The following is a 23,028-nucleotide window of genomic DNA, read 5'->3' on the forward strand; positions in this document are numbered from 1 at the left end:
ATTTATTTATTTTATTATTATATTTTTTTCATAAAACTTGTAGTGAGTTTTGCTGAGGATGTGCAGTGAAGCGAAAACAATGACTTTTTGACATATCATTAGTTAATCAATTAGTAATTAATTGGTAACAAAAAAAGTATTTATTTACTTTCACATCTTTTAATCACAGAAAAAGAAAAAGAAATAAATAAAAATCTTAAAACGCCTGAAATGTAACGCACTGTGTTACATTAACAGACTTGCTAATCTCACCATTAGCATCTATAATATTATTTAATTTCGACTGACTAATTTCGATTATAATCGAGAGAAAAAGGAGAATGTCTTCCACTTAAAAAATGAATAGTTTTAAATACCCCAAATATAAGATTAAATACGTTTCTTTAGAATTCATAGGATGTCATCTCCTTTCCTCTTCCAGTAAATTTTCGGCAGACGTCCGCACTGTTACTTTTTCACTTACGTGTAATAGAAATAACAACCTGCCGAGATCTATTTCTCTTGGGCACTTGGCTTTCAAGCTCGTATTTCATTATCGTTAATAAATTCCAAACTACTCACCGACTGTTTGAAGATAATCAAATACTCAAACCTACGTTGGCGTAATTATGTTTATTTCCGATTTAGAAATATGTACATAATGGAGTCAAACGTTTCGTGGTATTTGCTCATCACTTCTTCGGTGACAGTTTTCTTTGCAATATCACCGTCACAAAACAAGTACAGTATGTACTTTTGAACCTAGGTGACCTTTTGTGACGATGATATTTTAAAGACAGCTGTTACTGAAGAAGTGGTAAAAAAAATTACCACGAAACATTTTACTCCATTATGTGCATATTTCCAAACAGAAATAAACATAATTAAACCAACGTAAGTTTGAATTCTCACTGTCTAATTTGAATTCAATGGCCGCATCGACATCTCCGCGTAGTGCTGCCATCTATGAGAACAACACTAAATTAATATTTGTTTCGACATCACAAACGCACTAATAGCTCGAGTGCCTTTTATACCGCACTAGTGACGCGTTATCCTATAGGCAAAAAAGACATCTGGCAAGGGCCCCAATCTGAAGGGAGGGCCCAAAATCACTGTTTCACTCATTGCTGATATTTACTAATATTAAGTGATTTATTTATTATTTTTTTTTTTATTGGGAACTGAACTTTCTACCTGCCAAGATCAATGAACTTTACTTGGAAGGTTAATTTGAAAAATTACGTTTTTTTTTTTTTTTTATTTCAAAAATGGTTTTACCGATTTTGATGAAATTTTATATTTACTTCTTATGTCATATAATTTGTTTTGTTGTCACAATAAAATGAAATTGAAAATGTTCTTTATTAGTATTTTTCTTTAGATGGGGCCCCCAAATTCCATTTTGCCCTGGGCCCCTCGCGCCACTATATATATATATATATATATATATATATATATATATATATATATTTTTTTTTTTTTTTTTTTTTTTCCCCTGACATAGTTTGAGTAGGCAGGACTCAGTAACTAGACTAAGACCAATAAGTCGTTGACGAGAAATATACTGAAGGCATTTGCCGAGTGGTTGAATTATTTTGTATTTGAATAGTAAATAAGGAATTTATATGAATGCAAATAAATGAGGTAGGATGACTTTTCGTGAGTGCATATAGAGTAAGATGCGAAACATCAATATCAATAAACAGAAGTACTGTAAGTTCTATAAAATAATTCAAAATGCAAAAATGGTTTGTTTGGGAGGGGTGGAGAACCTCATAATCCCTGTCTTTCCCCACTCTATTGCGTATAATCATGCAGTTCCCCAATCTATTGCGTATAATTATACACTTACGGGAAACAATATTTCATAACTGTTTTCTCTGATGTTCATTAAGGCCCATCACGAATACAGCTGTGAAAATGGTGAAGTTAACGACCCCATTATAAAATAACTTTTCTGTAGTTCAAGTTCCTTAACTTTGATTTCTTCATCTCCACTTGCGCTGGGATGTTTTAGCAGGCATTAAATTAGTTATGCTACAGAGCTGATTTACTGAAAAAGTTTCCATACAGAAAGCATGTTTTTTTTTTGTTTTTTTTTTCCCCTTTTAAATAAAGGGCTGAGACTGTTGCCTAAAGCGTAAATGCAGATAAATATGGAGTTAATATTGCAGAAACTGGGATAGTGAATTTTAGAGAAAGGCTTCTGTAGAGGAGGCCATTGGAGTTTATCCAGAACACCAAAGCAGTTTCAATTATGCTTTGTGGATGTCATTCTCCCCAAAAGAAAAGTTCTGGATAATACTGGCACTTATATGGAAGCGTAATCTGATATGACATAACAGTCATTAAACGATAAACACCACTGGAGTTATGTTTTTAAGTTTTATAAGCCTCTCATTCTGTATATGAAGTGTATGTTTATAGTAATCGCTTTTAATCAGTTTATACTGTATTTCTTCCTCCTCCATAAATGTATTTTCATAAAACGTGTGCATTAGTAAACGTACAGCCCTTGAGACGAGACTGTCTTCAGCGGCGCACGTAATTTAATCATATAAATCTCATTACTTCCTCATCCAGTGAAAAAAAAATTTCTGTTTTTGAAGATAAAAATAGAAGACTGATAATGCGGAAATAACTGCTTTACAAAGTGGTATTAAGTTTGTGATCACAGTATCAGACAAAATTATCAACCTTTTAAGAGAAACCTCGTGACAGGACTTAAAGGATTAAAACCTTTTTTGATCTTGAACATGAATAACAGGTAAATATGAGAATGTGGAAACGAAGGGATGACAAAAGAGTAAATACTGCACCAGATCCAAGTGCTGCTTTTTAAATAGCGTTACGGACATCTTGCCGGAAAAATAAAATAGTTACAAGAATTTCTATCTAATTATGAATCAGAAAAATATGTACCGAATAAGAAATCTGAACTTTCTACTACTTTTTTTTTTTTTTTTTTTCAGACATGTTTCTACCTTTGTTAATGACTGCAGAATGGCAGGTTTATAAATGAAAAGTAAAAAGAACTTTCCCCACTGATTAAAAGTCTCACGGAAAGGGAGGGCGGTGTATTTGACTTGTACGTGGCAAGCTGTTAACTGGTTCGTTTAATTAACGAGGAGTGTGTGACACTTATTCGAGATTGGCAGTAATGAAAACTTCATGCAAGTTTTAGGAGCCTGTATCACGGCTTGAACATTAGTGTGGCGCTGGCTTCAATATTTTGATTAATTAATTAACTGAGCAATCTGGTAATGTAGTTAAACACCGAAAACAACCATCACACGTTAATTTTTATTTCAAGCCGGTATATTTTATGGTTTCTCTGTTTTTTTTTTTTTTTTTTCAACTTCTGATTTATTACTAGATATTCATTAATAATTGCATATGAACATTGGTAGCACATACGTAACCCCCCACTCCAGCATTAGTCTGAGAAATTTAAGATAAAATAAATCGGTGAAGTTCCAAATTTCGCTTCTTTTCTCTTCTTCAGGTGGAATATTGCAACTGAATTCATAAAAAGAATTAAGTAGAAGCGGAGTTGGAGAAAAAGATAAACCCTCAATTGAACGAAGCGTTGAATCTCTTTAGAAACAGAAATAAAACCACATTAACCATACGCGTGTGTCAGGAAATACAGGGTGATGCATATGTATATTTAGCATCTACAAAATAGATAGATTTATCGATATTGTTGATATACATTCTTCAATATATGAATAGAAATCAATATAAATATATGAATAGAAAATTAATAATAAAAGGATTGGTGTCTAACTGAAGTTTAAAAGCTGTTTTTTCGACACTAGAAAAAACCGAAGAGTTTTTGTCACCTTGAATAGGCAATTAAAACCAAAGCACTTCTCTTTGAACTTAGAACCCATGTCGTAGAACTGTAGCTAAAAATAGCCAAGAAATTCTGGCAGAGTTAATTACATTAGTTTGATTTGGCTGTTATTTCACTGTTAAAACTTTCGCAATTTTGTTTTTCCCCTGATTTGTTTAAATACAGCATTGATTCTGATTGGAATAGCAGGCAGCAGCTAGGCGTGTGTGCGGAAATGCTCTTATGACAAGGATACTTTCCTTCACCATCGTGATTCAAAGAATAGTGTCTTTGTGAATGTAGTGCTAAAATACAAACGTAAGGGTTCCTTATCTTTTCATGGAAAAGAACTTCAGATGTATTATCCTGGTATCTGAAGTTCGCTCTCATTCTAGAAACCCTCTAATTGATCTTTTTCCTGAAAATATATTCCGGCGAATCCTCGCATCGAAATATAACAGAGCTTCCATGTTATTTATACAAGGTGGGATAAAAATATGAGATGTAAATATTTATTTAAAGAAATAATAACATTAAATAATGTAGTCGCTGTAACGAATTTAAATTAATTCTTCCAATTTCTTCTGTAATAATTCAGTCTTGAGAACGGTTGGAAATTCAAGATGATGGATGTGTTATATGCAGACTCTTACACGATCGTTTCTGTTATGTGATATACGAAATGTCGCGAATTGTTAAGGTGAAAGAGTTTCAGGAGTGTGTGTTTGCAGTTTCCGCTTTGTATTTCAATTAACTGCAGAATTCTTGAAGTTTGAAATTTTCAGACTTGTACAATGGCTGCTTAGTAATGGCCACCATTCTCCAGCATTACTTCAACATCACAGGAACAACTCTTGGCATCATTAAATCAATCTTGGAGCATAGACGTCTCATCATCTCACATCGCAGCTTTCGGACAACTTGCATTACTAATAGGGGTGTCCCACAAGGGGGGAGTCCTATCATCAACCCTATTTGCTGCAGCGCTGGAGTCCTTCCTGTCAACCCAAACTGACTTCCAATCATTCGCTGATGACCTGAAACTTTATATCACGTCTTCTGACCAAACTCAGGTTCTTAGCACTACCTTGCAGGCAAGTAAAACCATACGTAACCTACAACAATATCTGGATTCCATCGGATTACAGATTAATCAAGCAAAAGCAGCTCAAATGTCTTTCACCTGGAAGAAGTCACGCAATGATATCAATCTTACCATCAATGGATCACCCATTCAGAAAGTTAAAACACACAAGGATCTCGGATTAGTATGGGATGAGGGGCTGACATTCCAGGCTCACCTCCTGAACACAAAAACCAAAATGTACTCCGCTATGTGGGCGAACCGCCAGGAACTAACGGGAATTCATGACGCCGAACTGGTAAAGAAATATGTTGTCCGATGTGTCTATCCCATACCTCTCTATGCAGCAACCATTTTGTCCTCTGCTCCCACAACACACTTCAACAAGTTCCTCAGCCTGGAATACTGGCTCCTGAAATGGCTCAACTGGCGGACTGGCAACCAATTCACCATTTCTAGGACCCAGCTCTACATAAATCTGGAAGTCACCCCATGGAAACAACAGATTGTGGCAGCAAACCTTCTTACACTTGCTAGACTAATCACAAGACGACTCGACGCCTCTGACATTACTGATCTAATAAAAACTCCCCGCATTGCCGGAAGGAATCAAATGGACGCAAGGCTCCCACTCACAATCAGTTTAAACAACCTGAAATGCTTGAGACGCATGTTCCCAGGAAACACGGTAGATTTGATTAACAATCTAGCCATCGACCTGGATAAATTCTGCAAGCAGCATACATACAGACGTGTCAGAGGCTGACGGAGGACACATATGCAAACGTACACTTATGAGACGCCATCAGAAGGAAAATTGTCACGACAAAGTGTAAAGTGTATTTAGTGTCTAACGGCACCAGGGGTTTCCCCCATCTCCGCGTTGCTTTCATTGTGGATGTACCAGTTCACTGGGAAGGCCAGAGATTTAAAAGTGTGTGGGAATTGTTCATGTGTTGTGTTCTGTACCGTTGTTCATCTGGCCATTTAGCCGCTGGACCCCTACTGAGGCCCAACGTTGCCCACACTTAGCCCCGTGGAGGCAGACCAGGTACACCAGTATTTTTAGATAAGTACTCTGGCAGGTCCTGCCACCTAATTTCCCGAGATTTCAGTGGCTAGGACCTATATATATAAAAAAAAAAGGGGGGGGGGATAAACGCTTGAATTTAATTAGGCCGAAAGAGGTTGCAAGTGTGTCGAGTTTGGCATTTAAAATTTTTACGTTGTGTGGGGCATTCGCTTTTCGCTGGCGATATAGGTAGAGTAGGGGGAGAGATGGAAGGCTGGGGGGAAAAGACAGAAGTATGGGGTCAATAGGGAAGGCGACCCCAGGTATATCAGTGGGGCATGCCCTTGCCCCACCAGAGGGAAATGAGGGGGAGGGGGCAGAAAGTCCTTCCCCTCGCCCCACCAGGGATAGGGAGAGAAATTGGGCTAGGCAAGGGAGCCCTGCCCAGTTCGCCATAGCGGCAATTTGCAGTGCCCTCCAGCAAGTGCAGTCTGATGATGACTCGTTGGTGGGGGCTTGGTCCTTTTCTAGGTGTGTGGGTTCTTCCTGGGTGCGACGACATCCTGACTGGAGCCACTCCCACTGGTTCCTAGTTCGATGCTGTTTCATTTATTCTACTGCACATTACACCGTTTGTCCTTAGTATTTTGCTATCCTTTCCTCTGTGTTGATGTTTTATCAGTTTGCCTTTATTTGTTATTTGTGGTCATCTATTCGTTGTGGATGGCTATTTCTGTTCGTCGTCTATTGAAGACGTCAAGTGCAAATCGGCTGAGGGCTTTGTATTCATCTTCTGAATCCAGTAGATGGTACTCTTGATTTTTCGGCAAGTATTGAATCTCAGTTATAAGTCTACTTCTGTGTTCTTCGTAGCATTCACAGTCGTGCATAATATGCTGCCAGGTTTCAGGTTCTCCACAGGTGCATGTGGACTCTTCTATTATTCCGAGTGCGTTCAGTTTTCCTTTAAATGGGCCGTGGCCCGTCAGGAGGAAGGTTGTATTTAGCCCAGGATAGAACCACGAGGGGCCTTTTGGGTACATTTTTGCGACTATCGGTATGAAGCATCTTGTAACTTGACCCTTTGGCGACATCTCCCATCTGTGCTGCCAAATCTTCAACATGTGAGCCACTATTCGTTGTTTCTCTACCGTCCGGCTGTTGGTTGGGTCCAAGGTAAAGTCATAGATGGAGGCAGGTATATCCTTGGACAGTAAATACATGAGTCCACATCTAGTCACCTCGAGGTCCAGCGGAAGAGCTCCTGCCAGGACCTGCAGAGCGTGGGTGCTCACCGTTTTGCATGCCCTAGTTATAGTTAGAAGTATGTTTCTTTGGATAGTGTCCAGCAGTCTTCTGTTGACCGCAGTTCCGGCCTTCCTGAACCAGATTGGCGATCCGTAGGCGATCGCTGGGATGAATATTGTTTTATAATACAGTGACAGGGTCTTCCTGTTGAGTCCCCAGTCCCTGCGAGATACTCTTGCTACAAGTGCTGCATAGTTCCTCAGTTTCTCTCTCAAGTAGGTGAGGTGAGGTGTAAAGGACAGGTTTCCATCCAGGATAATACCTAGATACTTTATTTGCTTTGCTAGTTTAATGGTGGATCCCGCTATCTTTATTTGCGGTGGTCGTCTGATGTTTAGAGAGCCTTTTAGTAATACTGAGTTTGTCTTGGTTGGTGAAATCATTGACATATTTGTTTTTGCCCAATTCTGTAAGGTTTGTAGTGCTTGGTTTGCTTGTGTTTCAAGTCCCGTTCTGGAGTCTGCTTCCACCATTAAAATGAGATCATCAGCAAAGGCCTGACTGGCCACATTTCCCAGGTCCAGAGCCAAGAAGTCATCAAAAACCATGTTCCACATTAGTGGCCCCAGGACAGATCCCTGTGGGCAGCCCCTTCGGACGCTTTTAACAACTCTTCGGAAAGTTGTGACGACCTCAATTTTCCTATCCGACAGATATGCCCGGACACTGTTATACAAGTTTTCTGGGAGTGCTGCTTTCCGGAGTCTGCCAAGGACACTGGGCCACCAGACGGTGTCGAAGGCCCCAGCAAAATCCACTGCTATTACCAGAAAATACTTCTTGTTATTTTGGGTTGCCTTGGTTATGAGGTTTTGGACTGCTTCAATGGTCGAGAAGCCCGGTTTGAATCCATATTGCCTGGGTGATTCCAGGTTGGCGGTTTTGTAATGGTTCATGATCCTTTTGTGGAGCAGCCTTTCATAGAGTTTGCTTAGGGTAGAGAGTAGGGCTATGGGGCGATATGAGGCTGGTTGGTCCGGAGGTTTTGTTGGGTTTTTTAAGATAAGTTTTAGGTGTGCAGTCTTCCAACTTGTCGGGAAGTTCCCAGTTTCCAGGCATTGGTTGAAGAGATTAAGTATCAGGTTTGGTATATATTCCACGGCTTTTTTGACCATCTCTGGTTCTATGAGATCCGGGCCGGGACATTTCCTGTTGCGCATTTGCAAGGCCGCACCCTGTAATTCATCGACTGTGAAGGGCGGTTCTATTTCTTGGGTTCTATACGTTTGGTTTGCCTGGCATATTACCTTTTGTTGTTCATTAAGGATATCTGGTGGTTCATGGATGATAGCACTAAGAATATTGGTAATCGATTCCTCCCACGTTTTGGTCAGGCTTCCATTCGGCATCCTCGTTACAGTGGATGCCTCTCCCCTGGGGAGCTTGTTTGTGGTGATTTTATACACTACACCCCAGGGGTTCTCGTTCCCTGTCTTGGAGACCAGGTTTTCCCAAGAGGCTCGCTTGTTCTTTTTAATTTTTTCTGTATAGGTGTTTCGCACCTCTTTGTATTGTTGCCGTAGTACTGCTACCTCTGTTGGTGGCCATGTTCTCCGTGCTCTTTGGAATTCTTTCCGTTTTGTCTGGACCTGTTTACTCACTCTTTGTAATTCTGGAGTCCACCAGGGCATGTCCCCGACTGAGGGGGTTTTCCTCTTCATCGCTGTCTCTGCTGCTTCAGTTATGATACTGGTGATTTTCTCTTGGAGTGTATCTGGGTTTTTAATCTCAATGCATCCAGTGAAAGATGAGTGAAAAATAAAATAAACTGAAGCCATCACTGGTCCTCTCTCTTAGAATCTACTACTCCAAAGACGCCTGGCTGTGTGCACTTGGACAGTCAAGATTGAAGAGATACCACGGGCAACAACCGGTGAAAGACTGCCTCAATTCTCTATATTTTGTACAAATTTCTCATGGTTTTGTAATTTACAGCGCTTTTGAGAAAATATTATCCTTTAATTCGAGACATTTTCGGTATTGCACAACTTTCAAGTATGTACACTAATAAACACTCTTAAGTTCTGTACCTTTCGGGTTAAGCATACATGTGCTCCATGTAACCGCCGGACACATGTCCCTGTGTTAAAGGCGCCTCCGTAGCCAGGTGTGCAGGAGCAGCAGTGCGTAGCGCACGCTTCTTGATTAGACCGGGGTTCGAACCCGTGACCACCAAATACGGAGGATGCGGAAAGGTCAGGGAATGACCACCGCATATTCCGGAGCAATATGGCCTTAGTTGCTAATGCTCCTAAAAACTAAATAACAACAACAACCCTGTCTTAACCTATGTATGTAAATATCACTCCCCTAGCTTACTGCTGTCCAGAGGGTGGCTCTTGAGCAAAGCAATAAACAGATTAAATAATAAATAAATGTAGTATTAGCGATAGCGACAATCGTTATCGCGATTGATTTTGAACAATCAGAATCGTCTGAGTGTAAAATAAATTCTGGATTTGTTCAGGTTAATGCTGTGACTTTTTGGAAAGTGTTGAAGAACTTTATTTAGTGTTTTTGCATTTAATAGTGTTTATATTTTACAAGTGCCAGATTGTATTAGTAAGTTACTTAGGTAGATCTGATTGTGGTCGAGTGATGCAGTGGCATGCGCTCTTTGAGTGTTTAGAGGTTTAAGCCCGTGACTACTAAATACGATAAACGTTTATATTGACGTTGGGTGAGGGAAACACCAAAAATAAAACCAAGAGTCAGGCCTGGCCAGCCTTCTTGTAAAAATTCGGCTGGGCATATCAACATGGAGGAACGACAAGCTTTCCATCCATGTCGCTGACCCCTAATCGGGACAAACAGCGCGGATAATTTTTTATCTGTTGTGGTCTTCAGATTATAATCTGAGACTTCGATTTTTAAGTAAGATAGAATTTATATTTTGGAAGTTCCCATTTTTTGTTTTTCAGTGATCTCTGGAAGAGAAAATAGGATATTATACCTTGGGTGGTTTGTCGGTTATTTTAATAGTTTAATTATTTTAGTGACTTGATCTGCTTGACTGTGTTGCTTTTTTTATTAGTTTTCATTTGTTAATTATTGTAAATAGTTGGACTAGCTATTATTGCTAGTTCTTTTAGGGGTTTATAGTTTATATTTATATTGTAGTTTAATATGGCTATGCGGCTCAGATCTTTCACCTGCTCACTGACGGAAGAGGAAATCAAACAGGTGAGATGAACGGAAGAGAAAATCAAGGATTGATCATGAGATGCCCTGAAATTGTACCAGAAATAATTCGGGTTAAAGTTCCTAGTGAAGCCGTGGCTCAGTTTGCTTTACAAGAAAATAATACAGTAAAACGTACTGCCCCTAAGAAAACGAAAGCCAGAAAAAGTAATGATAATACAAAAATAAAGGCTGGGGAAATAACAAAAGGGTGTAGTGTTCAGCTGGAAGTTATTGACGCAGAAATTTGTCTCAGGCTACAGATGTTCAACACGTAGGAATTGTGGAAAGTGGTAAAATATTTGATCACTCATGACCTGCAAAAAGGACAAGAGAGGATTTAAATAGTTCTGCTGAGGACTCTGTGTATAGATAGAATCCTGGTACTGGACAATGTGAAAACGGTAAAGATGAAATTGAAGGATTTGTTGTTGAGAGGAGAGTATAATGTTCCAGGTGCTCTTGTAGCTCAAATTTTTAATTTGTGGGACACTTGAGAAACTACTATAACTGATCTACAAATTAAGAATAAAGTTAGAAGCCAGGTTGGAAGAAAGGAGCGAAAGTACTGGAGTACAGGACAATTATGCAAAAGCTGTCCTAAAAGAACAGAATGTTTTCAAACAGCTTAAAGTGGCGGTTATAACATCGAAAAATGACAACTATAAAACTGGTGAGGAAATTAAAAAGGAAATTTTAAATTCTATTAAGCCACTACTGCAGGATGTTAAAGTCAAAAGTGTAAAAGCTGCAAGGGAAAAGTCGTTATTGAAACATTCTGATAGTGATTTGGATAAGATCAAGAAATGTGTTCGCTTCCAGGAACTTGCCTCTGTTACTGTTGTTGTTGTTTGTTGGATTTATGGTGCAAGGGCTACTAAGGCCATAATGCACCTCCAGGAACTTACACTAAACCTTGAGAAATCTAATACTCAAATCTGAACTGTTAATTTTTGATGTGAGGCATGATGTAAGACAGGAAGTAGATATTAGACCAAATTTGGCAGAGGAATTTAAAGGAAAACGGTATCACTAAGGATAATTTTATACATGGCTGGCCCCCCGGGTGGGAAGGAATTCCTGCGCCCCTTCCAGATAGAAAAAAATTTTAAGGTGTTTCTTTCAGTTAATATTTTTATTTTTGCTTTATTTTTATTTTATTTTTAGAGAAAAGTTAAAAAGACAAATGTAAACACTAAAAAAGACAACGAATATTTATAATGTTTTAATTGTCATATTAAAATATTAACAATAAAAAATTTACTAAAGAGTCAATTTTTTATAAGGACATTTATGAAAATACTAGCAACGGGGTGCAATTACGCTTGCCTTTGATTTATATAATAATAATAGTTTCTGTAATTAAATTTCAGCCGCTCATGTGAAAGAAATGGCATGCACATAGGACTGTAGCCAATCACCTATATTTATACCAAATTTCAAATCGGTATCCCATCTGGACGTGGAAGGATTTGAGACAGATGGACACTTGACAGTACTTAATAGTAGATGCTCACAGAATAAATATACATTTTACATTACATTACAAGTTACATCAAAGTTATTTAAAAATACAAAACACAAATTTAAGAATTTTTTTTTTTGTTATTAACACCAAATGTCATATTTTTATTGAGTGCCAGACGAAATTCCTTTCCTCGATTTTATATCAAAAAATTTATTAATGACATCGGTAAAATCAAATTTGCAGCCACATCATTTTCAATTGATAGTATTTCTAATGAATTTAATCTTGCCTGATGATCAAGATATGTTTTAATTAGCTTTAATTTTCTAAAACTCTTTTCTCCACTTGCTGCAGTTAGTGGAATTGTCAGCATAACTCTCAATGCCACTCATAAATTTGGCAATGTATCTTGTAATTTATTGTTATTTATAAATTTCAAAATACTTAAATCTTTATCAGGTACCTTATCAGGCAAAAGCCTTATCAGCGTCCCAATTTCCTGACACAAATCTTCACCATTTACATCACACTCACTTTTATCACTTAATTTAATTTCAAGTGCGTTACACCTTTTCAATAGATCATCATGATTTACATTTTTTTTTTTTTTTTTTTTTTATGTTGTACAGAAATCCCTAAGTATCATTATATTCTTTCATTTGCATGAATCGTTCTGATAGTGACGTGATCGCTATTTCAGCAAAAATGTAAACAGAAATGCAGGAAGGGACCAAATAAGAATAATAAACTCTAGTCCGCAGTAAGGATACTTGAAAAATAAAATCCTCGTGGCTACAAATAGGTTGAGATACAAAGGGAAAGGTGGACATAGGTATATTAACCATGTTCTACCCTGAATCCTCTTTCAGGGTAGAGCCTGGAGGAAGGCAATAAAAACGCCCCTTTCAAGGGAGCTGCCTTTGTTTTGCAAACTTAGTCCATCTCTGAGGGGGTATGAGAGAAAATTTTCGATTAGTCTGGTATTCCTGGGTTCTTTATCCATTTTCGCTAAAATCTTTGAAAGAGGGTATTTGCCTCTTTTCGGACGCATGCCACGTGGCTGATGCATTTTCGACTGTTTACTGCACTATAGAGAAAGAAAGGGACAGAGAAAGGGCCTCCACATCTTTCCCCAAATCTCTCGTTTCCCCCTTCCACGAAGCATATGCGCCCTCTCAAACCTTCGACATCCCCAATGTCATGGGCCCCCCATAGCGCTAGCGCCCCGTGCGATTGCCCGTAGCTCGGGCCGGCCCTGGTTATAGAACATGTCACTGTTCTTTCAATAAATAAAAATAAAGATAGTCATACAGCGAATTGGATTCTCTGGGTATCTGGACAGATATATAATACATTAATTAACAAAGATAGTGTATATTAATTGGAATTCTTGCCGGGTAAAAGATATAATAATTGCGACACACTGTTATAGATGTATGTCATTTGGGCATGTTTCTAAATATTGTAAGAATGAGTAACTTCTGTGCCGGACGAAGACAATTCCTATAAGAATTGTCCAGATTTGAAAGATCCTTCTAAATTTGTCAGCTGTAGCCGGAAAAAAAGTAGGAAGATGTGCATTCTGCTATATATAAACAATGTCCTGAATGTATAAGAATAATAAAAAGAGGACTGATTATGAATACCTTTAAATTAAAGTTGCTGCAGGTGAATGCACAGTGTGCGAAACATGTCGCTGCCCAGCTTTCTTGTGCGGCAGTGGAGGAGAGAGATGACGTGCTACTTGTCCAGGAGCCGTACACTTATTTGGGTAAGATGAGAGCATACCAGGGGACGTGTAGAATCATACAGAGTGATGAAATATCTTATGCTGCGATTATTGTAGTGAACCCGGACTTAGTGGTCACTATGATTACGCCATTATGTTTTGATTGTGGCATATGCTTAGAGATTGGTACCTCCACTGGTTCCATGTACATGGTATCCCTCTATTGTAAGTACAGTAATGTAATTGAGCCTTCCATTAGGTACCTGGAGCAGGTGGACATATTAAATGGGAAACCCGTGGTTATTGCTGCGGATTCGAACGCTTGCTCCACACTCTGCGGGCGAAAACATCCGATTATAGAGGTCTAGATCTGGAGGAGTTCCTTTTCTCTTCTGGGTGGAGAGAGGCGAACGACCCGCAGCAGCTTCCTACATGCTCTTCTGTCCGTGGGGAATCTTATATAGATGTCATTTTGTGCTCTGGTACAATTGGATGTAGGTTGACCTATTGGAGGGTCTGGGAGGTTCTGGTTACTAGTGGCCATAGATGTATAACATTTGTTTACCGTGTCACCGAGGTTACTCGAATCTGGCAGAAGATTGATCGTTACGCTATTAAAACTGAATAATTTTGATACTTATGTAATAATAATAAAAAAAAAAAAAAAAAAAAAAAGAGTTCAAGGTTTGATGAATTGGGATAAAGTGGGTGCCGAAGGTTGAACTGGTGACTGGAATTTTAAAGGAAGCCAGTGTAATTTCTTTGAAAAGCGGAAGAAATGATTTCGTAATATTCCTTAGTGGAACCATACTCTGAGTGAGATGAAACTACGTGTTAGACTGCTCGTAAACAGTATCCAAGGGGACGCAAGGTTGCTAATATTCAAATGGGACGCAGGGTTGCTAATATCAGTGTGCTAAATGGTTTAAAAGACACATTTTGTATGTCGATCCCTGAAGCACGATATACAAAGTTGTTACGGATAAAGTAGCAGTAGGTGATATAAGGTAGTGTCCGAAGGGATGGGGGTAGGTGAAACGACTACTTGGTCCGGATCGGTCGGGCAGATCTTTTCTGAATTGGTTTTGAAAGATGATTTTAGTTTAAATACACTAGAACAAACAAGAATTTTGGAAGAGAATGACCAATATAATTCTGAAGAGATGGAGTCTCCTTTTACGATACAGGAATTGGATATGGCCATGTCCTTGGTTAAGGATGGGAAGGCGCCAGGCATGGATTTCTTGGAAACTCTCATAATTAAGAAGTTTTAGGATGTTTCTGGATTTATTGTTGGATGCATATAATTCGTGTTTGAAGGAAAAATTGTTTCCTAAGATATGTAAAACTGTGGTCTTGAGAGTAATCCTAAAAAATCTGGAGAAGCCCTTGGGCGAGCCAACGTCATACTGGCCGATAGCACTATTACCTATATTGGGAAAGATATTTGAACGTTTGATCATGGTTAGGCATAATGCAAATATAGTGCTTCGAATTTTTCTTCTGAAAAACAGTATGGATTTAAAAAAAAAATCCATACTGTTTTTCAGTATGGTATGTCTACTGAAGACGCAATACGTAAATTAATGGAAACAGTACATAATGACTCGGCGGTTCGTGGACTTTAGGGCCACTTTCGATGCCTTGTAGTAGGAAAGTGTCTTCCGCAGGGCTTGAGCCACTCTTTGTCCCGGAAATATGTTCAGCATCTTAAGGGATTACTTCTCGGACTGCAGTGTAGTAGTAAGATCAAAATATGAGCAAGTCATATGCGATGTCCAACGGTGTTGTCCTCAGGGATCCATTCTCGACCCCTTTATGTGGACATGTGGTCTTGGATGAGTTTTTGGAGGGTGACTCAACTGCCATCGCTTATGCGACGATTTGGTTTTAATAGTGTCGGGCGAGTCCAGAAAAGAAATAGAAGAAAAATGAAGTGTAATTTTAGGTAAGTTGTTATTAGGAATGGAGGTGTCTCTCTAAGGAATGTTTGTCTTGTCAAGTACCTGGGATTTCACCTGGAGGAGAAGTTGTTCTTAACAGAACACGTGAAATATTTAAAGCAAAAAGTAAAACTATTGTATGCCAAGCTCCAGAGGGTGGTGAGAGTTAAGTGGGATATTAAAGGTCGCGCATTAAACATGTTGTATGAATGTGTTTTTGTACCTATTCTCACCTATGCCTCCGGCCCTTGGTTTGACCGGGCAACTAAGTAACATTATAATCAGGAAATATCTGTTATCAGCCCAGAGATTCGCTCTTCTGGGTGTGACAAGGGGTTGTCGTACAGTGACAACGGACGCGTTACATGTGATTTCGGGTTAAATTGCCGGAAGATCTTTTAGTGATCAGGGCTGGACTTAAAATGCTCTCCGAGGAGAGGAATTTCTACCGAGATATTGGGTGTCCGATGGGTGGGCTGCCCTCAATGCATATCAGATGGTTGCTGAGAGGCGGAGAATAAATGATGAGCTTATGGCAATATGGCAGAATAGATGGATAAGTTCTGACAAAGTCAGGGAGACGTTTGTGTTTCTACCCTCCGTCTCGACAGTTGATTTTAAAATGCGGCCATGGCTCCAATTCAGTATGAGTGCTTATTTCCTGCTCACTGTTCACGGCTTGAGGTCCAGGCTAAACCGGCTTGGTCTCTTCTGGTCTTAGTGCATTGTGGGGCGATGGAGACGGGTCTCCACGTCGCTCTCTATTGTCCTAATTATGAAGACATTCGATTAGAATTGATAAAGAACTCGTTCTTATTTGACTATGATTCATTTCCAGAATTCTTTTTGGACAAATTTTTATTCAGATTGTTTTTATTAATAATGTTTTTTTTTTAAAAGAAGAGCAACGATACTGTCTACTGACGGCATACCTCCACGTGGTTAATGGCAGTAACCGAACGCATTGGACAGTGCGAGGCATTGTACGCTGGCTTAAGTGCCGATGCCCTTCTCTTGGTAAATGTTACGTAACTTCACAGGCCTAAAAATATTTAATATTGGATTTCATTGGATGTTTTATGGATATTAAGAGATTACACTAAATTATCGATCAAAATTAATATTTATAACGATTGATTTTCTGGAAGTTCAGAGAATTTATTGACTTGGTAAAAATTATTAGTTGTGGTACAGACACGATGATATAAAGACAATTTTGTTTATTCTCTTTACAATCTTACCTCCACGCATATGATCACACTTGATTATCACTTGATGATCACATGAATAAAAAATTCTGAAATTTCTTGTCATTCTGCAAAATATGTGATTTCCATTTCTTTTAATACAAATTGACGTCCTAATTGACATCATGAAGAGAGAACGTGAGATTACCTGCTGTGCCAACTGAAACATGACCTTACTATACTCTGAGAACCACGAATTATCCTAAGATTTTAACCAATCAGAGTAAAATCTGATTGGTTAACACCAAATTTTATTTTATTATTATTTATTTTTTTTTTTGTTGAAGGTCATTTTTTAGCCAGAGTCGTTGGATATTTGTTAAAGTAAGATAAATAAAGATTAACTTGACTGATAAAATCATTGAGGTTTATTAAAAGGTTCACCAAATCTGCACAAAGTTCGCAAGAGATCCTTCTATTCTTTTCTTATTAGAATAATTATTTTTAGAGTCACTACATTTCGTCTTGTATTTATTAATGAAATATGGTTCTTTTATTTCCTTGTTAATATGATTGGCACATCTACTACGAATAAATTGGAAACTGACTGGTGTATGGTACTTGTTTCATCTGAATACGGGGCAAATTCCTATTTCCTAATTTTAGCAAATTTTACCCAGATAATAAAATAACACATAAGAACAGCAAGAGCAGACTCGTATTGGTTAAAATCTTAGATTGGTACCTCTCTTTCAGAAGAAGGTCCTGTAATAATAGGCATTGCAGGTCGTGTCGTATTCTGTCCTGATGATTGCACAAGCACTTTTATTTGGGATTTGAAGTTTTATGAAAAAATAAGTTAATTTAGTGCAAAATATTAGTTCAGGTTTCCAGAATCATCCATCTCTTTGTTATGTTTGTGATTATGAAGACGTAAAAGGCTCGAATCTGTTGTTTTTTGTACAAATTTTTTGACAGTTTGTTCGTCTGTGAATTTCGTGTACGTATTCTATAGCAGTTTTCTTGGATGAAAATGTCTTTTCGAGAAGAAAATCCATGCAACCCTTGAATTTGACCGACTAACTCAGCTACCGTGGAAAAAAAGTCCATAAAAATCCCTCTCGTCTCTACGACAGTCAAATTCTCTCTTTTTCTCCATCTGGCAGGACAACGATCGTAGCTGCTGTGCTACCGCAAGGGCTGTAATATGTGTAGAATAACTGTATTGGTTATCATTATATCATGGCGTAAATGCCTTAAGTATAGTACAGTACAGCTAATAATGATTGCTTTATCCCACGAGCCTTATTCCTTCCGATAAGAACATCACTATTTCCATGGAATAAAACTAGGTCAGAATAGAGAATTCTATAAGATGGTCGCCCTTAAAAGCGAAATGAAAGCATTTTAGGATTTCTTTCCGAGGAAAGATGAAAACCTTACGTGAAATTGTTTTTCAATGCAACGTTCGTAGAGTCCTATTCTTGTCACATGTAAACTTTAGTGCTAACTACTATGCTGAGCGGAATATGCCAAGGTGAAATTCCAACTTTTTTGCATTTATATCAGTTAGTTTATTTATAGTTTTCGTCGAAACTCGACTGCAATCTTGTAGCCGAGTTTTGACACGGAAGGTCATCGGATCCTTTAGTACTCTAGTATCCTCTAAGGGTTTGAGAAGAAAGAAAATACTTGTTGACGTTGTACTTCAATTTCTACAGATTATAATTTTTATAAAATGTATAAGAACGAAGGTTGTTCCAAAGATGGTTGGTTGTTGGGTTTTATTGGCGCATTAGCAACTAAGGCTATAATGCTTTCTATCCCTGTTCCAAAGAACAGAGATAGAAAGGATAAATAAAGAAGAAGAAGAAAAGTTTTCAGAAATTGCGTATCGATACATAGTCGCTGACACATCTCTACTCGGCATTAGCAGTTTTCCGATTACAGTTTTTAGTATTTCTGCACTAAAACTTTCAGTAATCTCTGATATTTTTAATTATAGGCCGCTTCGATTTCAGTTTAATTTATTTCTCTAGGAGATTGTACTTTTATTCCACTCTGTAAGAGGGGGGAGTGTTCAAAAACGATTTGTATTCACCCAGAAGTAGTTGTGATAGAAGGTTGAAACAACCACCATGTATTACACTTTTTCAACATAGTCACCGGACCCATTTCTGCCACTTCTCAATACACTTCTGCAGGCCAGTTTTGTAGAAGTCCTCTGACTGTCCTTTAAAATCACCACTCGGCAGAAGAAATACCTCATCATCAGCAGCAGCAAAGTTTTTTTCTTTCTTTTTTTTTCACGAAGAAATGACTAAGGAAAAAGTCCGATGGTGCAAGGTCTGGAGAATAAGCAGGATGCGGTAATATTTCCAACCCGCATTCGTGGAGCAGGCGCACATCTTTTTACAGCTTTCCCTGTCGTTTTTTCTTTTATAGCAAGACGTAGCTTTATGAGAAGATTAGAACAATGCTTCGCCGTCAGTACAGCCCTTTTGAAGGTAATATGTTAGTATTTCACTATGCTGATCCCAAAAAACTGACAGCATCACCTTGCCAACATTTGGTTGCATCTTTGCCTTTTTGTGGGGCGGTGATTTGCATATTTCCATTATTTTGGCATTTTTTTAGTTTCAGGATCATCGTGATAGATCCAATTTTCATCCATGGTGACTAGCCATGAAAAAACTCCTCTTGCTTTTCCTGGCACATGGACAACGTTTCATGTGCACACGAAATGTTATGGGAACCTATCTAGCAGACACTTTACGCACATGCAACTATTGATAGATGATGTTCTCCACCGACTCTACACTAATTTTGAGCTTTGCAGCTAGTTCTTTGATGCTATACGGAGATCTTCCAGGATTAATGCCTCAATTTTTGCAATTCTCTTCTGTTATAGCAGTTGCTGGACGTACTGGGGTTTTTTTTATCATGCACTAAGGTTCTTCCACATTTCAATTGTTTATACCATTGTGCGACAACACTGTAACCTGGACAATCTTCTCCATAAACAGCGACCATCTCTTCATGGATTATTTTGGGCATTTTCCCTTGTAGAAAGAAGAGCTGAATTACTGATCTGTATTCCACTTTATCCATTGTACCACTTCACTTCACTTCAATTAGCTCTGCAAAGGGGGGCGGGATCTAAACCAAAATTTGTGTGATTGCTATAGAGATTTCATGGTATCAAACAAAAAAAAAATCATCTTTCAATCACAACTACTTCTGTTTGAATACAAATCTTTATTGAACTCCCCTCGTATAACATAACACTAAAGTGCTGGCAGTCGCTCCCGTTATCCATCACTGATACACATCAACCTTTCCCCTTTTCCTTCCCTCCTTAGTTTGCTGATAGTATGTAAACTACAGAGGGATGACATAAAGAATTTTTTTTTGTAACTGTTGTACAGTCCTCGTACCACAGTTTTACAATAACTGACATACAACATCAAAAGTAAAATCAGCACTTTAATTGGGATTAAGATATAGATCAAATATATTTGAGGTATTAATTAAGTTTTTCTTGATGAAGAGACTCACAACTTTGTAAGTATCCTTAGAGACGAAACTGCTTTCTGGCATGACTTTTTCCACTTCTAATAAGATGCATCTCCACTGATATTTTATTTATAAGCTTATAAAAATGTTGATAATTCTCTTGTTGACGATGAGAGAATTGCTGAATTCCCCTGCCAAACAGCCCAGAGATCTATTGCTGATTTATACCATTGTGCAACAACACTGTACCCTGGACAATCTTCATCTTGACACAACGGTACAATTAAACCTGATACATACAATAAAGATATGACGTAACGTGTAGCTTCGTATTCTGTATTTGTGCGAATCAGCAATTAAAAAAAAAGTAAAATTAAATACTTAGAAATCCCTTTATTAATAATTAAGATAAATTATGAATCTATTACTGTGGTTCTTTCCCAGTCTCCTGTCCCACCACTTAACATCTGCCTTTCACCGTACTCTGACTTCCATCAAGGCTCAAATTCCCGCTACCTACACAAACACTGCCTTCTGTACATATTGGTAATTATATCAATTATTAAGTCTAGCCGAACAATTATTATTACAGTAAGAGTTGCTCGGCTGGACTACATATTATCAGTTAGCCAGAGGTCTCGTACGAGGTCTCATTTTGTCTCGTACAACTACCTATTGTTTCTCTGCCAATTCTCCATTGTGGCCCACTTTTATAGTAAGTGGCTTTGTAGTGTTTGTAGTAACTTTTATTCAGTGAGAACAACAGATCTGCAATTCCTCTGTTTTTCTAGAAAACAAAATAAAAACAAATTTGTTTGCATTTATTTCATGCGAATTTGTGCCTAAAACGAAAATATTTCCTGAATTGCTTGTGATTGAATGCAATTGATAATCGAGATAGAAAACTGTAAGTTTTGTATACGTTTTTTTTCTTTTGCTGGGGTGAAAAAAAAAATGCTTTCGTGTATTTGTGTACCTCCTAAATGAGTTCACAGTATACACATTTAACAGTGTATACTCATTATTAAATGCTTAACGAAGTTCCATTTTTTATTCCTGTTGGTTGAAAAGCATTGTCTTTCGTCGTAGGCGGTCACAAAATGCAAAATATTCGTACTAATTCTGAAAACACACAGAACGGAATGTGTGTGTTAAGCTCCAGGGCAACTAAGGCTATGAGGCGTCAGTTAGCCTATATTTCATCTGTAAATTTGCGCGTTTTGAGATCGATTTACCTGTTTGCCGGATATAAAATCGGAGTTTTTAGGAGCGAAAAAAAAAACAAAAAAACATGCAAATCCTTTCCTGAGACCGACTTACTCATCCACTTTGTGAAAAAAGCCCATAAAAATTCGGCGCAACATTGACCTTTTCCACCCGTTTACTCGTGGGATGGACGATGATTTTATCCACGTGCTACACGCGAGGGCTATTAGAATAAGTTGGCTGCAAGTTGACCGAGGCACAGAGTTTATCTAAATTCAAGGAAGAATTATCTAGGCAGTTTTAAATAACTATGGGAATGCACTAATATTTGAGGGTGATTTTTTTTCCTTTTTTTTTTTTTTTTTTAAACAGATGCAGAGTAAGTTCGTTCCCTTGCATCATTATGCCATTTTAATACCAATACTACGAGATTTTTAAACCTTGGACAAGATAGTCGATTTTGAGTGAGAGTTGAATGGTTTTATTTTCCAAGAAACAGACAGAACAACCGAAGAATACGCTCCGATCGGTGAATGACATCTCCCCTTGATCTACAACATAAATAAAAACCTCTGGACTACCAACTTTGTATTCCGAGCTGCGCCTTCATTATCGCTGATATATTGATATGCACTTCATTCCACTCTTCTCTCAACTACCATAACCGTTTTTCGTTTTCCATTGATTTTTTTGTTGTTGTTGTCTTTTCACAGTTTTTTTGTCTGTACAGGAGGATTGGAGGGGGAGACTCGTCTCACTGGCATAACCCCCCCCTCTTTTAAACTTTATATCATAGTGCCTACATATATTTCATAAAATTTCCTTCTTTTGAACTTGTTCTTGTCTTTGTCCATGATATTGTTCTTCGCACAGTCTACATAATTCATGCATATGTTGTAACCTCAGTGTCTGTAACAGAAACGGCTTTTTTGTTCAACAGCGGGATAACAACCAAGATCTCGATAAGAAATTTATTTTGAATTTAAATCAATAAACTTAATTCGAACAATATGGCCCTTCGTGACAACCCATTCAGGTGAGTGTCACCGCTATCATTGGCCTGTTGGTATACTAAACGTTTCATTGTTTTTTGCATTGTACATACATTTTCCCACCACACTGCTTATGATGGCTGCCCTCAGCTATTCCGACCTTCACAGTAACTCTAGAACAACCCATTGGATTTGGAGTTCCTTCTTCGACCTCACTAAATTGGCGTTTTTTTTTTATGCTGCGCATATCACGAATTATTTCACGAATGCAGCATATACCACCTTATTGTTAATACCACCAACAGTGGCTTAGTTCGTTCTCTCTCTGTTTTTAGTATATAATTTTTTAATATTTCAAATTCCAATTGGCTTTATAGCTTGATCACTTTGCAAGTAGCTGTTGAAAACATTTAAAGAATTCGTCTCACTTTACGGTAACCTACTATTTCTTTAACAGCTAAATAAGACTTCCCGTAACCCTGTCCCCTCCAAAAAAAGAGACTATTTTGTTTCGTCGAAACATTCTTAAAGAAATATTTTATTTTCTCTTCTTGTCTCTAAACAGGTCTTTCGAGTTTCATGA

General features: G+C 38.1%; 1 protein-coding gene across 4 annotated transcripts in view; it reads left to right on the forward strand.

The window, feature by feature from the left end:
- The window catches only part of LOC150077523 (uncharacterized), a 623,444-nt gene that overhangs the window by 484,359 nt on the left and 116,057 nt on the right, over nucleotides 1–23,028 (forward strand). The gene's annotated exons all lie outside the window — the stretch shown is intronic.

The sequence above is a fragment of the Mastigoproctus giganteus genome, chromosome 12 (assembly GCF_048544385.1).
Source record: "Mastigoproctus giganteus isolate SK-2022 chromosome 12, ASM4854438v1, whole genome shotgun sequence".
NCBI classification, from domain to species: Eukaryota; Metazoa; Arthropoda; class Arachnida; order Uropygi; family Thelyphonidae; genus Mastigoproctus; species Mastigoproctus giganteus.